The sequence below is a fragment of the Aquarana catesbeiana genome, linkage group LG12, assembly GCF_042186555.1.
Source record: "Aquarana catesbeiana isolate 2022-GZ linkage group LG12, ASM4218655v1, whole genome shotgun sequence".
Lineage (NCBI taxonomy): Eukaryota > Metazoa > Chordata > Amphibia > Anura > Ranidae > Aquarana > Aquarana catesbeiana.
In genome coordinates, this window is record NC_133335.1 from 141393221 (window position 1) to 141406809 (window position 13589).

Consider the following 13589-nt stretch of genomic DNA (forward strand, 5'->3'; position numbering starts at 1 on the left):
ATAAGAGACAAAAGCAGATAATATGTTCCTTACAACTCTGCCAAACACATAGCTCACATTTCTCTATCTGCCCATTTCTTAATGCTAAAGTGTAGTACGCTGCCCACTGTTGCCTTGAAAAACTTTCATAAAAAAGGCATCCACTACCAACGCAACTAATAAACTTGCATTTCTCTCCAAACACAGGCCTGCTCATCAGCGTCCCTGTGTTTGGACAGACATGCAAGTGTTCTCAGCATGGTATATTTTTGTTAAGTGCTCCATTTTGACACAACATAAATACTAAATGTGACTGAATCTACCATTCCCAACCACTTGCTTTCACTTAAGCAATGCTGGGGTGGTATTACCATCTATTTCCTCTCTAGGGAGCCCCACCTTAACTAAATCAATACATGCATCTCCTGGAGATCGGTAGAGGGCCTTCCTTGTATCTCACTCAACTCAGCCATTTGAGTTGATCAAATCCTCTGCTTCCCGCTTATTGGAAGTAACAGTGGCACATGTCCTACTTATGATTACAGGCTTCGGCTCTTTGCCTTTTGTTATTACACTTATTCATGAGGGTGGCACACCGGTCATTTAAATCTCCAGATCAGCCTACAGGGGTTTGAACACACTTCTAAGCCACTGCAGCTTTAACTTTTATGAACCAACTTGACCTTTCTTCAAAACACTTGTATGCTACTGCAAGCTACTCCTTCTGTAAATCTCCAATTCTGCCTTTTCCCTCTTTTTAGATTCTACATGTAGAGCATGCGGGAAGTGCAAGCCAAACACAGCAACTGCCCGCATCTCTCACTTCTGTAACCCAAAAATGGAGACTAATATCCAAGGAAATATCTGACACTCCATCTCAAACTCTGTTCAAAGGAGAAGCATATCCAGCCAGCTCCTTGAAAACATCCACCAACTAGTTCTGGCCAACATAGAAGGGTGCATCGCCTTCTAGCCCTGCTGGACACCAGAAACCCTTGCAGACTAATGCCCCGAACACACGGTTGGACATTGATCGGACATTCCGACAACTAAATCCTAGGATTTTTTCCAACGGATGTTGGCTCAAACTTGTCTTGCATACACACGGATTACACAAAGTTGTCTGAAAATCTGATCGTTCTGAATGCAGTGACGTAAAACACGTAGGTCGGGACTATAAACGGTGCAGTAGCCAATAGCTTTCCTCTCTTCATTTATTATGAGCATGCATGGCACTTTGTGCGTCGGATTTGTGTACACACGATCAGGATTTCCGACAACGAATTTTCTGTTTACAAAATTTTAGAGCAAGCTCTCAAAGTTTGTGTGTCGGAAATTCCAATGGAAAATGTGTGATGGAGCCCACACATGGTCGGAATTTCCCACAACAAGGTCCTATCACACATTTTCCATCGGAAAATACTATTGTGTGTACAGGGCATAACTCTTCCTAAACAGTGTACGCAGCATCTTCCACCAGCACAAGCAACAAATCGCCACAGAAAACCGGGCTTCTTTTGTTGAGATTTTTACTTGTATCAGTGCTTTACTAAACAGGAAAACCTGCACATGCAACCCAAGCCATACCTTCCAAAAATATGCCAATAAATTTAAGTATGTACAATATGTACGCATTAATTAGACAGAACAGTTACTCAACTTAGGGTTTCAGATTTCATCTTTTCTTGGTTCCTTGATCAGTTATCCAACTTCCCGCACTTGCTCAGCCATGATGATCTAAAATAAATATGTGAATTTGGTAAACCGGTTTCACAACATCTTAAAATGTCTGGCAATCATTTAGAAATAAATACATTTTAGACAACGTGATAGATTCAATGTTGATTTTTTGGCATATTCATTTAGACTAACAAAGGTTTCATGCAGTTACTGATATGACTGACCTTTATACTCCAGTAGGGTGCATGCTATTTGGAGTCGTGCATCCAAAATTGCTTCGGGTGAGGTTTTAACATTATTTATACTTCTACTTTCTAGGTACTCTTTTGCAAACTGTAAAACATGAAAAGTTCCTAAAAGCAATAGTTTCACTTTCACAATATTAACACTTTAACATTTAATTATTGACTGAAATAAATATAATGTCAAAACGAAATAATTACCATCAAAATAAGAACTCCACAGCTACTGCTGTCCTGTTGTTTGCTGTGGTTGAGAACATACATTTTCCATTGAACAATCTGATCTTTGCGAGTGACCATCCGCAGGAACAAACTATTAGAAAAAAAAAATATATATATAATTGTGCACATATTGTTTTTTATATTGTTTAATCAAATAACTTTTTCAAGAGGCACACTTACCCCCAGTTATTGTACAATGTGGCTGCATATGCAAGTTCAGCTCCCATTGGGTCTATGACAAACATGGCCTTCTGTGTCATGTTGAAAATCTAAAAGACATTTTTAATTTTTTGGTAAACACAATTCACATTCACAATTAGGCCTCCATAGAGCAGATGCACTCTGAAAGGTCATTGTGTTAGAGTTGAATATCGATATACACATAAGTTTGAAACCTGTCAAGGATTCACCAAGACATTTGTGGTTTCAAATTGTGTCCATTGTTAGGATGAAGATGTAACCAAAGTTTGATATGAATTTAGATGTCTACATTTTATGACTTTTGCTTAGTTATTCTGAATTTCCTTTCAAGATAAGGTGGCAAACCTACATACATGACAGAATGAAATAATATAGTCCAATAACATGAGTAAAGAAAGGTAAACTTAGAATAAATACCACTAAAATCCAGTGCTGTCCAACGTTAACGGGACACACCCAAATGTCCTCTGGATACATATTCTGCGCAAAAGTGTTTAAATGAAGTTAGTAATCAATGTGATACATTTCTTACATATAGCTGTAACCGCAATAAGTAACCCACCTTTCCAAGTTTCTGTATTTGCCCATCAAACAATGCTTTGGCAACAACTGCACAAATTTGACGAACTGATTCCTGTGTAAAATCAAATGTAAATTTATCATGCTGAACAATAAAGACAACACAAGCACACATAGTTCACTGAAGTCACACTTGCCTGCTGTTTTTTAATAATGAGATGTAGGTAGGAGTCAATTACCTGTATTTGAACAAAAAGAATTTCACAATAAGAACACATTTGGCTTGAATATATTTTCAACTGTTCTGAAGTAGTCTCTTACCTCATCTACCAGCCACTTTGTTGCACGCAGCGTTTTAAATGAGGAGACAAACAGCGGATAAGGCCCTACAACAACTACCTGTGATGTCTCGTCTTCTCTCTGCCATAACACTTGAACTGGGTAGGCAATGGTAAAAAATGAGCATGATTAGCAAATCTTTAAGGACTGGATAAAAAGTAATGACACATTTTTAGGAAATGCGGGAATGGGCAAATGATGGCAAAGGCAATACCAACAGGGCAATGCCAATATTCACCAAAGAGGTCCAAGTAGCAAAAGAATGGAGTAAAACTATGCCAAACAGTGGCAACTTTACACACAAATAAAAAAGGCCATACCAACAGGGCATGGCCAAACATATGACCAACGGGGTCAAACTTTATAAAACTACCTCTCTCTTCTATGGTGTGCTCGACTTTCCATGAAGTATCTATTGAGGGCTTAAAATTCAACATTCCCATTCAATTACATGTATAAACCATTAAAAAATTTTTATAACTGCATGGAGGTTAAACAGAGTGACAAAATGTTGGGAAAACATAACCATAAAATGATATCTTTGTATATATCTTATGCAGATATCGAGTTCACTTGTACCTGAATAGTGATCATCATGTTATCCTTCGGTACTTCTGCAGCATCACTTTTGACAGAAGGTCTCTGTTGAGCGGTATTAGAACTGCTGTGTCCTTTTGGCGTCTTCATAGATTGATCATCACTTTCCTTGTCCTCATTTTTTGTCGTCAGGAAAGGCTTTAGGTGGTCAACATTATATTTGTTTTTTAGAGGAACTCCAGCATCATTCAATAATGTGACAAGCTTCCCTGATATTGCCTCTATTGTGAAAGGGCCGTTGAAGTCTGGTTCTATCCTTCCACCTTTCCTGCCTTTTTTCCTCATGTTAAACACCATCACCTTTTGCCCAACAGTATAAATTGTGCTTTTATACTTTTTCTGTATTTTTTTATCATGGGCTTCCTTCTGTCTGTTCTGGGACTTGGCAATATTTTCCTTTGTGGCTGCTTTCACTATCTCCATTGCAGCTTTCTTCTCCTCCATGAAAGAAACATAACTAGTCTCATCCGGGAGAATGATCTGTAAAAGCTAAACCAAAAAGAAATTTCTATATATTTTAATTAAGCGATTTACCAAAAAAAAAAAAAAAAACCACACACAAGAGCTATATTGACTTTGTAAGTCTAGAAAGAGAACAGCCTATAAAATTATACATAAGCCATGCAGCCTTAAATCACCCACAGAAATTGATAAGTTTGCATATGTGAGCACAGAATTGCACAGTTGTACAATAACTAACCGGCATTTCAACAGGAACTTCGGCGGGGAAAACTGCCTCCCTTCCATACATCAATTGAAATGGCGAAAATTTTGTGGTGGTTTGTATTTTTGAACGCAAAGAAAATAATGTAGGTTCCAAATACATATCCCAATCATCCTGCTTATCGTTGACCACTTTCATTAGAGCTCTAGAGTGAAACAAAAAAAGAGATTTAAAAAAAAAAAAAAAAAAAAAAAGTTTACTTAACACCACATTTACAGCTCTCTAGTAAACATTCATTCATGCAACGAGCCCCATACTCAAGAGAAGTATGTTCTATGCTTAACCACTTGCAATAGCAGTGGAATGCAAACACAAATTGATTGGAAGAAACAGAATGCAGTAATAAAACGTAAATCCAAATACTAATTAAACTTGCCGCTTTATGTTGTCGTTAGTTTTCTCATCAAGCCCATTTGTTTGGGGATGGTATGCTGCTGTCACACTCCTTTCTATTCCCAGAAGCGTACAAAGCCCATTGTTGAGCTGTAAAAAGAAGCATGTTTAAAACAAAATGAAGGTAGCAACATAACTCTTATATCATTTCTACTACTATGCTATTTTTGAAGTACACCTACTTGATTCACAAACTCTCTGCCTTGGTCAGACAGGATTCTTTTGGGACATCCGTGTCTATATATCATAGAGCAAAGGTGTTGTCCCACTTCAGCAGCACTTTTCATTTTTAGTGGGAACGCCTCCACCCACTTAGAAAAATAATCAGTCGCCGTGAGGATATATATATTTCCATTAACAGTTTTGGGTAGAGGTCCCGTTAGGTCGATGCCAACGAGTTCCCACACATTTGACACCTAATGGGATGGAATAATTTCTTTGTAAATGAATGAATGATACATGTTGACGCTCATCATATCTATTATGTTTAAAAAATAACACAGCTTTAACAACAATTACCTTAATAAACTGCAATGGTTGGCTTGCTTTCAATGGTTTTCCCACCTTCTGACACTGCTCACATTCCTGTACCTTCAAGAAAAACAAATTGTAAAAATGTGTACAGCTTTTGTGTATGTGTATATAAATACAACAAATTTAGTAGATTGCATACCCATTTCTCAATGTGTACAGTCATTGCGTTCCAGTAAAATCTGGAGCACACTGCAGAGCGCGTTTTTAGAATGCCAGTATGACCGCCAATAGGGGAAGCGTGAAATTGATGAAATATGCTCTTTGCCTCATCTTTACTTTGAATGGCTATTTTATTGCCATACAAGAGCTTTCCTTCTATAAAACAAAATTGACATTAAAAGATGCATTTCTGAAAGAGCGATCCTACAATCTGTTGTCGTGCATTATCGTTTATGACACTCACCATTTATTGAAAATTTGGAGGCATACCTCCGAAGAACGCGTTGTTCATTTTTTGAATACGCTGATGGGTACGTTCCCTGAGCGAGGTAATTATATACCTCTTGCCACTTGTTCTCCATACCTGAAAATATAGCAGAGCACTATTACATAACGTTAAACATTACAACCTGTGCACACATTTTGGTAAGATCTTAATAAAAAACAAATGCCAAGTATGTTTTCCAGCCACTAAATTGGAAATATACAGAACATTTAACAGCTGGTAAATAAACTAAGTCTATAATAAATTATCATTATTAAAAATGGTCTTTATAAAAAAAATGATACACGCCTCAGAAATTAAACTAATTCTGATATTACTCACTAGTTGCTGGTTTCTGATAGATCGGGACTGCAATGCAACTGACCGAAACCAAATGCAAAGCCTGTAAATAAAAAAAAATAACAAAAAAGGGAAGATGCATAGATAAAAAAGGTATATTAAATGCTATATGGACCATCCACGTTGCAAAGAGCATGACAGTAATCAAATGATACTCACTAGTCGGGGAGTCTGATAGATCGGGACTGCAATGCAACTGACCGAAACCAAATGCAAAGCCTGTAAATAAAAAAAAAATAACAAAAAAGGGAAGATGCATAGATAAAAAAGGTATATTAAATGCTATATGGACCATCCACGTTGCAAAGAGCATGACAGTAATCAAATGATACTCACTAGTCGGGGAGTCTGATAGATCGGGACTGCAATGCAACTGACCGAAACCAAATGCAAAGCCTGTAAATAAAAAAAAATAACAAAAAAGGGAAGATGCATAGATAAAAAAGGTATATTAAATGCTATATGGACCATCCACGTTGCAAAGAGCATGACAGTAATCAAATGATACTCACTAGTCGGGGAGTCTGATAGATCGGGACTGCAATGCAACTGACCGAAACCATATGCAAAGCCTGTGAAAGAAATAATTTTAGAAAGATTAAAAGGATACATAGATAAAAGGTATATTATATGCTATATGGACCCGCAACGTTTCAAACAGCAGTACAGTCTTAAATAATACTCACTAGTCGGGGAGTCTGATAGAGTGGGTCTGCAATGCAAGTGACCGAAACCAAATGCAAAGCCTGTGAAGGGAAAAAAATTAAAAATATTATATGCTTTAAACTGTAGATTAATGGCACACCACACTGATTAAAACACAACAATCAGATCATAGTAATGAGAGCACATATCAGTGTGTGTATATTATTTAGGGCCCCAACAGGCCTACACCTATAGGGGCCCTATATATATATATATATATATATATATATATATATATATATATATATATATACACACACTGATATGTGCTCTCATTACTATGATCTGTGTATAAAAAAAAAAAAACATGTAAGATATACTCTGTTAATACTTATTGAAATAAAGGAAAAAAAAAAAAAAATTCTGCATATCTTCTATTTGTCTTCCTCTGGGGGCCCATACAGAGCTGTGTGTTTTATGTGTACTGTGCGCGTGAGAACATGGATGCAATTTATAGCCTATAGCGGATTGACGTCCGGGAAGTGGTTGTGTTATCCTGACTGGGCGTCATATGACGTCCAGCAGGATAACATGCCGCAGCGCGCCCCCGGGGGCGCGCATCGCGGCGATCGGTGGAGCGGTGTGTCAGTCTGACACACCGCTACACTGATCTTGGTAAAAAGCCTCCGGCGGAGGCTCTTTACCACGTGATCAGCCGTGTCCAATCACGGCTGATCACGCTGTCAATAGGAAGAGCCGTTGATCGGCTCTTCCTCACTCGCATCTGACAGACGCAAGTAGAGGAGAGGAGATCGGCAGCTCTCCTTGCAGGGGGGGTCTGTGCTGATTGTTTATCAGCGCAGCCCCCCGCAGATCACCCCACTAGGACCACCAGGGAAGGGGCAACGTGGATGGCCAGGTATGTACCCCATGGCCATCCACATGTGCCCAATCTGTGCCAATCAGTGCCCACCTATCAGTGCCCATCAGTGCCACACATCAGTGCCACACATAAGTACCCATCAGTGCCACCCATATATGCCAATCAATGCCACCTACGAGTGCCCATCAGTGCCGCCTATGTGTGCCCATCGGTGCCACCTATGAGTGCCCATCGGTGCCGCATACCAGTGCCACCTATCAGTGCCCATCAGTGCCACCTATCAGTGCCCATCATCAGTGCCCGTTAGTGCCACCTCATCAGTGCCACCTCATTGGTGCCACCTCATCGGTGCCCATCAGTGCCCATTATTGAAGGAGAAAGCGTACTTATTTACAAAAAAATTTAACAGAAACAAAGAAAAACTTGTTTTTTTTCAAAATTTTCGGTCTTTTTTTATTTGTTGCGCAAAAAATAAAAACCACAGAGGTGATCAAATACCACCAAAAGAAAGCTCTATTTGTGGGAACAAAATGATAAAAAAATTGTTTGGGTACAGTGTAGCATGACCGCGCAATTGTCATTCAAATTGCAACAGCGCTGAAAGGTGAAAATTGGGCTGGGCGGGAAGGTGTCTAAGTGCCTGGTATTGAAGTGGTTAAACATCCTGGCCAAGAAATGTCCATATCCACCCTAGACATCTCTGCCATTGTGTTCATCACTCATCCATCCAAAACATATCAGTCATTGTAAGTTGTATCCATCCACATGTCAGCTGTATCCATCAATAATACACGCGTGCTGTATATGTGGTGGGGGGAGAGGAGGACACAATGCCAAAGACGTGTGGGGGAGAGAAAGTGTATTGCACAAATTGACTGCCATGGGGGGAGGGGAGGGGGAGGGAAGATGTGTATGGCACAAAATGGCTGCCATGGGGGGAGGGGGGAAAGATGGGAAGATGTGTGGTGGAGAGGATGTGTATGGCACAAAATGGCTGCAATAAGGGTGGGGGAGGGGGAAAGATGGGAAGATGTGTATGACACAAAATGGCTGCCGTGGGGGGAGGGTGTCAAGGATGGGAAAATGTGTACGGTAAAAAATGGATGCCATAGGGGGGGGATGGGAAGATGTGTATGGTACAAAATGGCTGCCATCGGGGAGGGGGGGAGATGTGTGTTGCCATGGGGGGGTGGGAAGATGTGTGTTGGCATGGGGGGGGTGGAAAGATGTGTGTTGGCATGGTGGGGGGATGGGAAGATGTGTGTTGCCATGTGTGGGGGGGGGGTGAGAAGATGTGATCTATCCATATAATACATGCCCTGTACACAGACAGCCCTACATGGGAATAAAATAGAAGCATAATGGACAATTACCGCAATACACATCATACATCTTTGCCATTGTATTGCGTCTCCCCTCCCCCCCCCCCCACATGGCAGATACTTTGTGCAATATACATGTTCTCCACCACAGAACTTAGCAAAACTATTCAACTGTAAATACATGTCCATGCTTTATCATCCATCCATCCCCCCCATGCCAACACACATCTTCCCATCCCCCCCATGCCAATACACATCTTCCCATCCCCCCCATGCCAATACACATCTTCCCATCCCCCCCCTCCCCCCATGGCTGCCATTTTGTATGTACGGTAAGTTCTGTGGTGGAGAACATGTATATTGCACAATGTGTCTGCCATGTGGGGGGGGTGAGAAGATGTGATCTATCCATATAATACATGCCCTGTACACAGACAGCCCTACATGGGAATAAAATAGAAGCATAATGGACAATTACCGCAATACACATCATACATCTTTGCCATTGTATTGCGTCTCCCCTCCCCCCCCCCCACATGGCAGACACTTTGTGCAATATACATGTTCTCCACCACAGAACTTAGCAAAACTATTCAACTGTAAATACATGTCCATGCTTTATCATCCATCCATAGAATACAAGCCCTGTACACAGATAGCCACCACAGAACTTACCATACATTTTCAATGGTTAATATAATCATCCATAGAACACATGCCCTGTAGACAGACAGCCCTGAAGGGGAATAACATATAACCATAACAGTGTACTTACAAAAGTGTTGAAGTAGGAGGGTTCTGCTATAATTCTGCAACAAAACATCCAAATTCCGCACTGATACTCTGCCTAATTGTATGTGTTCGCTCCTTAAATATGTACAGCAAACACGCCCATAAACATTGATAACCCCACCCTTCAATTCACTAAACACACCCCGCAAACATATTAACATTTTGTAAACCCTCCCCTCGAGCATCGGGAGCGTGCGGGAGCCTGTGACTGAATGCAACAGGCATTGCGCAGGCGCCCTATATAATTCTTCCTCAGCTGTTCTTCTTCGGAGACTTTCGGCGTCTCCTTTGTCCTCCTTACTGCGCAAGCGCGGCACCTGCGCAGTACGGAGCGGACACTATCTGATGAGGGGACAGTTTTTGGCAGAACACCGGCACTGGGAAGCTACAGTTCATTGAGGGAACCATGAATGCCAAAATGTACTGTGACATACTGAAGCACAGCATGATCCCCTCCCTTCAGAGACTGGGCCGCAGGGCAGTATTTCAACATGATAACGACCAAACACACCTCCAAGGTGACCACTGCCTTGTTACAGAAGCTGAGTGTGATGGACTTGCCAAGCATGTCTCTAGACCTAAACCCTATTGAGCATCTGTGGGGCATCCTCAAATGGAAGGTGGAGGAGCTCAAGGTCTCTAACATCCACCAGCTCCTTGATGTCGTCATGGAGGAGTAGAAGAGGCCTCCAGTGGCAACCTGTGAAGCTCTGGTGAACTCCATGCCCAAGAGAGTTAAAGCAGTGCTGGAAAATAATGGTGGCCACACAAAATATTGACACTTTTGGCCCAATTTGGACATTTTCACTTAGGGGTGTACTCACTTTTGTTGCCAGCGGTTTAGACATTAATGGCTGTGTGTTGAGTCATTTTGAGGGGGCAGCAAATTTACAATGTTATCCAAGCTGTACACTCACTAATTTACATTGTAGCAAAGTGTCATTTCTTCAGCGTTGTTACATGAAAAGATATAATAAAATATTTAAGAAAATGTGAGAGGTGTACTCACTTTTGTGAGATACTGTACATCCACAAGATGCTTTTATTCTGAACATCAGATTACAGCAGATGACAGGATACAAACAGATGACTAGGTTGTAGTATTTATGCGGTCAAAAGATTATATTGTCTGTAGCTTACAATGCAGAATACATGTGCCCTGCTACATGTGGCTTGTAGCTGTATCCATAACACAGGAAGTACAAACACAGCAAGAAGGGTGGAGCATTACATATAAGGGAAGTGTGTCCTAACATAAGGGAAAAAGAACATGGGAAACAAGTGTATTACCACAAAAGGTCACTAGCTGGCAGCATGTGAACTAAATATAAAAGTCCATAGAAAATGGTTAGGAAAACAATCTATATCAATTCTATGCCCCGTTGGGGCAGCACACTCCCCGTCTGGCATGGTAAATGTCTTTATATACAACAGAACGGTAGTTATGCAACTGCAAATAACAAACAGTGTAATTTGCTAGATGTCTTAAAGACCTGAAAGACATAAAAAGAACATGCATATAATGCAATAACAATAACTTTTAATTCAAGGCTTCAAGATATGTCAACCAAAGTTCAAGACACTTTCTTCTTGGAGTCACAGGTAGGATCCAGCAGCGTAGGCAAACAAGTTCATTCTCCAAAGGGTAAGAGCAGAATAAGTTCAGTGATAGGTCTGATGAAAGTCTTTACAGTCCCTTGTCTCGAAACCTTCACCTCCACCTTATGTACCTTACCGGCATCACTAGGAACGCTCTTTACAATAAGTCCCATAAGCCATTCAATTCTGTCAGCTTGCTGGTCCTTAATTAGAACAAGATCTCCAACTTGTATGTTAGGGTTTAGCCTTTGCCATTTCCTGCGTCCTTGCAGAGTAGAAAGATACTCCATTTTCCAATGATTCCAGAAGCAGTTGGCGAGGTGTTGTACTCGTTTCCACTGGTCATAGTACAAATTTCCTTCTTTAAGTTTCCAGGTGGAACAGGAACAGACCCAAGCTTCTGGGTAAGAAGAGTAGCTGGGGTAAGGATAGTTGGGGTCTCTGGATCTTTGGACACTGGAAGAAGTGGTCTTGAATTGATTATGGCAGATGCCTCTGCCAGGAAGGTGGTTAGAATCTTGTGGGTAAGTCATGTGGAGTTAGAATCCATAAGCATAGAGTCCAATATTTTACGTGTGATGCCTATCATTCTCTCCCATGAGCCACCGATGTGGGAAGAATGAGGAGGATTGAAAATCCAGGTACAGCCTTTTTCAGCTAAAAAGTCTTGGATTGGCCTAGAGTTCAGCTGTAACTCTTGACAGGCTCCAACGAAATTACTTCCACAGTCAGATCGTAGTGTCTTGACTAGTCCTCTGATGGCTAGGAATCGTCTTAGAGCATTGATGAAACTTGAGGCATCCATAGATTCTATTACTTCAATGTGTACTGCACGCACACTCATGCAAGTGAACAGCACTGCCCATCGTGTGCTATTTGCTTGGCCACCTCGAGTTCTGCGGGCTGTTACCATCCATGGCCCAAAGACATCCAAACCAACATGAGTGAAAGGTGGGTCAGTACTTAACCTGTCAGATGGCAAATCTGACATTTGCTGTTGTTTGTGTTTCCCTCTCAGTTTGCGGCACTGAACACAGCTGTGCAGTGTAGCTGTGATCTGTCTTTTTGCTCCTATAATCCAAAGGCCTGCAGCTCTTATGGCACCCTCTGTGAAGTGTCTACCTTGGTGCTTAACCCCTTCATGGTAGTGCCGCATGAGCAAAGTGGTGATGTGATGGTGAGCAGGTATAATGAGAGGATTCTGTTCTTGCCCACTCAACTCAGCCTTGTTTAAACGTCCACCAACCCTTAACATGTCATCATTGTCAATGAATGGATTTAGGTTGGCAATTGGACTATTTTTGCAATGTCCCTCTTGTCACAAATACATTTAATTTCTGAGCCAAAGACACTGTTGTACACTATGTATTATGATCAGTTCACCTTTAGCAATGTCTGAAGCTTTTGGCACATGTGCCAACTTTGACAGTGAGCATCTGTGGGCTTTGTGTGGAAGCAATCTGCAATATGAACTAACCTTGTGATGGTGCGTACAAGCCTTCTCCACTTGGAGAAATGTTCAAAGCATTGACAGCACAAGATGAGTCTTTGTTCAGTTCTGGTGACGAGGGTTTTAACTTCAGGACGAATCTCTGGATCCTTGTCAGGATCTAGAAGACTGAAGACATCAGCTGTGGTTTCTTCTGGATGATCCAGCAAGAATCCAAGCCCTGTTAATCAAGAAGAATTTGCAAAGACACTTGCAGACCCTGGCCTGGTGGCATGATCTGCAGGGTTAATTTCAGATGGAACATAATGCCATTGTTCAGGTTTAGATGATTTCCTGATTCTCTCTACACAGTTGCTGACATAGGCATAGAAACGTTTAGTCTGGTTGTATATTCAGCCCAGAACAACCTTGCTGTCTGTGTAGAATCTGACATCATCTATCTGAATGCTCACACAGTATGAAATCTGCTATTTCTACAGCTAGCACAGTCCCACAAAGTTCAAGCCTGGGAATCGTTTGTTCAGGCTTAGGTGCTAACTTAGTTTCCCAAACAGAAACTATATGTGGGCTTGATTAGAAGAATCTCTTACCTTGAGGTAATCGACAGCTGCTATGGCCTCAGTAGATGCATCTGAGAAGATGTGAAGCTCTTTCCTCTGACTTGTAACAAGGGAGGCAGAAGTG

General features: G+C 41.1%; 2 long non-coding RNA genes across 2 annotated transcripts; both read right to left on the minus strand.

The window, feature by feature from the left end:
* Positions 1-1538: 1538 nt before the first annotated feature.
* On the minus strand, positions 1539-2170 carry LOC141114073 (uncharacterized). The gene is made up of 3 exons (XR_012236863.1): positions 2103-2170; positions 1884-1992; positions 1539-1716 (listed from the first exon to the last, which is right to left on the minus strand). It is a non-coding gene; the product is annotated as an uncharacterized lncRNA (long non-coding RNA).
* Positions 2171-5188: 3018 nt separating this feature from the next.
* LOC141114581 (uncharacterized) lies at positions 5189-5756 on the minus strand. Its single transcript, XR_012236932.1, has 3 exons — positions 5570-5756; positions 5416-5487; positions 5189-5312 (listed from the first exon to the last, which is right to left on the minus strand). It is a non-coding gene; the product is annotated as an uncharacterized lncRNA (long non-coding RNA).
* Between the last annotated feature and the right edge of the window lie 7833 nt (positions 5757-13589).